Genomic DNA, 4,094 nt, shown 5'->3' with positions numbered 1-4,094 from the left:
TTGGCGAGTTTGGTCCCTTGAACTGACGCATCATGCTCCAAGGCTTCACATTTCTTGACCGCATCCTGGAGCTCCTGCTGGATTTCTTTGACCCGGGCCATGGACTTCTTATGAGCGGCCTGCTGCTGGACAGCCTTCTCCTTGGCCTCGCCCAGGGCCTTCTTCAGGGCCTCGACCTCGGTCGTGGCTCCTACACATATTACAACACAGCGGTCAATATACAACGCCTGTCCTTTCTAAACAAACAGCAAGTAGTCCTCACCTTGCTTCTCCTGGAGCCGAACCTTGACCTCGCCGAGCTCATTCTCGGTCCGCTCTAGCCTCTGCCTCAGCTCAGAGGCATCGGCAGCATGGGAGGTGGCGGCCAACAGCGATGCCTGCTCATTTCATACATGCTACGTTAGTCTCCTACAACAGAGGAATTGATCCTCTGTCCGGTTATTTCTACTGAACACCAGACAGTGTCTCAGTAGCTACTGGCTAAGCGGGGTTTTTTTCTTTCTTACCTTGAAACATGTCAATAGGCTGCTCCAGGCTTTGTTCAGTCCACCCTTGGGGGACTGAATCTTCTCGATCACCGCACCCACAAGGACACGGTGCTCGTCCACGACAGAGGCGCTTCGAAGCGCCTCCATCAGGTTATCCGGCGCCCCTGGATGGACAAGGGCCACCGGTGGGAGCGGTGCATCCCCCTCCTTTAAAGGGGGCCGCTCGCCCGACACCGGAGCCATATGGGCCTCCGGAATCGTATTCGGCTGAGGGCCGAACTGGATACGTTCCTCTACGCCAATCTCCATGGGGATCGGCTCCCCCATGTGTCCGGCAGTGAGAGAGCCGTGTCACTTATGATGCGGCCGGGGGCTTAGCGCGAGGGTGTCTCTTCGGACTGCTATCAACGTCCCACGAGGTGTTGACCGTTGGTATGCTTTTCCCCTTCTTGGGCATGTCCGCCTCCGGATGCGCCGAAGCCGCCCTCTTCTTATTCCTCTCCTCAGGGGGAGGGTTGTTTTCCTCCCCCCCCCTCTTCCTCGCCATTGTCCTCAGGGACAGAGGAATGGGCTTCGTCGTCTTCGGACGTCACGTCCGAAGTGCCCTTACAACAGGGGCCACCCTTGGCCCCCTTGGGCTTCTTCTCCGGCGCCTTATTAGGCGTTGGCACCAGCATCTTCGCTAGACGCGGGATGACTGGTTCTTCAGGTAGCGGAGCCGGACACTGGATCCGCTTCGCCCTCTCCATCCAGTCCTGGAAATGTCACAGTAAACTCAGACATCATCGTTGAAATGATTAAATTGGGGATGCATCAAAAAATTGCATACCTCACTAGCGAGGTGTCTACAATCGTGACCACGGTCTGAATCCGTGGCCAGTGGCTTCTCGTTGCCCTTAAAGAGCAACTTCCATGCGCCTTCGTGAGTAGTCTCGAAGAGCCTCACCAGAGTCTGATCCTTCTTCGGGTTGAACTCCCATAGAGGACGGCTTCGGCGCTGGCACGGAAAGATCTGGCGAACCAGCATCACCTGGATCACGTCAACGAGCTTGACTTTCTTGGTGGACATGCTCTGGACGCGCGTCTGCAGCGCTATCACCTTGTCAGGGGAACCCCCGTCCGGACTCTTCTTGACCCAGGAGGTGAGTCGCATGGGGGCGCCGGAGCGGAATTTGGCAGCTGCGACCCAGGTGGTGCCGCGAGGCTCTGTGATGCAGAACCACTGCTTCTGCCACTCCTTCACTGTGTCCACAAAAGTGCCTTTGGGCTAGGATACGTTGGACAGCTTGCTCACCATGGCTCCTCCGCACTCCGTGTGCTGGCCGTCCACCACCTTCGGCTTCACGTTGAAGACTTTGAGCCATAGCCCGAAGTGGGGATGGATGCTGAGGAAAGCCTCACACACGATGATGAACGCCGATATGTTGAGAAAGGAATTCGGGGACAAATAATGGAAATCTATCCCGTAATAATACATCAGCCCGCGGACGAAAGGGTGGAGTGGAAACCCTAGCCCGCGGAAGAAATGGGGGAGGAACACCACCCTCTCGGTGGGCTCCGGCGTGGGGACGACTTGTCCCTCGGCCGGCAGGCGGTGAGCGATCTCCGTCGCCAAGTATCCGGCCGCCCGAAGCTCCACAATGTTCTCCTCCTTGACGGAGGAAACCATCCACTTGACCCGACCTCCGGATCCGGACATGGTTGCTTGTGCACTGAAATAGGCAAAAACAGCAATTTGCACTGGGCTTTCGGTTAATAGGTTAGTCCCAAAAATAATATAAAAAGGTATAATAAAGTCCATCAAACATCCAAAACAGATAATATAATAGCATGGAACAATCAAAAATTATAGATATGTTGGAGACATATCAGTGATTTATCAAGTTTGTTGTTTTAACCTTCAACAAGGACCGTCCGTAGTCAAATTTGATTCAACTAAAGTTGGAGAAACAGGCAGCCGCCAGCCACCTTTATGCAAAACTAGTTGCATGTCTGTCGGTGGAACCGGTCTCATAAATGTGGTCATGTAAGGTTGGTCTGGGCCGCTTCATCCAACAATACTACCGACTCAAAATAAGACATTGGTGGTAAGCAGTACGATCACCGCCCACAACTCTTTGTGTTCTACTCGTGCATATCATCTACGCATAGACCTTGCTCGGATGCCACTGTTGGGGAATGTAGCATACAATTTCAATAATTTCCTATGCTCACGCAAGATCTATCTAGGAGATGCATAGCAACAAGAGGGGGAGAGTGTGTCCACGTACCCTCATAGACCGAAAACAGAAGCGTTTGAGAACGCGGTTGATGTAGTCGAACTTCTTCTTGTTCCGACCGATCAAGCACCGAATGTACGGCACCTCCGAGTTCTGCACACGTTCAGCTTGATGACGTCCCTTGAACTCTTGATCCAGCAAAGTGTCGAGGGAGAGTTCCGTCAGCACGAGGGCGTGGTGATGGTGATGGTGAAGTAATCCACGCAGGGCTTCGCCTAAGACAACGTGAATATGACCGAAGGTGTAAACTATGGAGGGGGGCGCCGCACATGGCTAACAACTGTTGATCTGTGTTCTAGCGGTACCCCCCCTCATATATATATATATATAGGTTGGAGGGGAGGGGAGGTAGGCAAGGGGGCGCCCCAAGTAGGAGGAATCCTAGTTGGGCGCCTCCCAATTCGGCCTCCCCTGAGGGAGTCCTAGATAAGGGGGTCCTTGGACGTCCGACCTACTCGATATAGGCCGGGCTGATGGGCCGTGAAGATAGAGCCGAGGATTATCCCCTGTGTCTGGGTAGGACTCCTGTATGCATGAACGACAAGTTTTGGTGTCCGAGTGTATGATTCCTTTCCTCTGCAAACCGACTTTGTACGACCCTGGGCTCCTCCGGTGTGTATATAAACCGGAGAGTTTAGTCCGTAGAGGCCATCAAAATTCTCATAGGCTAGACAGCTAGTGTTTAACCATTACGATCTCGAGGTAGATCAACTCTTGTAACCCCTATACTCATCGAATATAATCAAGCAGGATGTAGGGTTTTACCTCCATTAAGAGGGCCCGAACCTGAGTAAACATTGTGTCCCTATTGTCCCTTGTTACCATCGATCCTCAGATGCACAATCCAGGACCCCCTACCCGAGATCTGCCGGTTTTGACACCGACATTGGTGCTTTCATTGAGAGTTCCATTGTGTTTTCAATAAAAGGATCGATGGTTCGCCTTGTCATCAACAATGATATCACTTCTGGAAGGAGCCTAACTTCGGGATAGGTCCTCTAGCTTAGTGGTTTCATCGTGGGCACCACACGGCCGTCAAGCTGACGGCACCCCCCGCGATCGCCAAACATCACCTCCGCATCAGTCTCGAACACTCCGATAAGATGGATCCGGTGGACGTCTCGTCCTTAAACGAGCTGCTAGATCGCATCTCTGCCATGGGCTTGCAATGGATTAAGACCGGATCGGGCTCAAACCCGATCAGAGGGAAATCAATTCCCCGCTGATCACCCATCTGGTAGCGGTCGTCGAGGAACGAGCCGAAAACACTTCTTCCCCTAAGTTAAAGACCAGCTATGTTCGGATCTCCGGGCCCCTTGAGCCGGAC

Source organism: Triticum dicoccoides, chromosome 2A, assembly GCF_002162155.2.
Source record: "Triticum dicoccoides isolate Atlit2015 ecotype Zavitan chromosome 2A, WEW_v2.0, whole genome shotgun sequence".
Classification (NCBI taxonomy): Eukaryota; Viridiplantae; Streptophyta; class Magnoliopsida; order Poales; family Poaceae; genus Triticum; species Triticum dicoccoides.
This window is presented reverse-complemented; position numbering follows the sequence as displayed.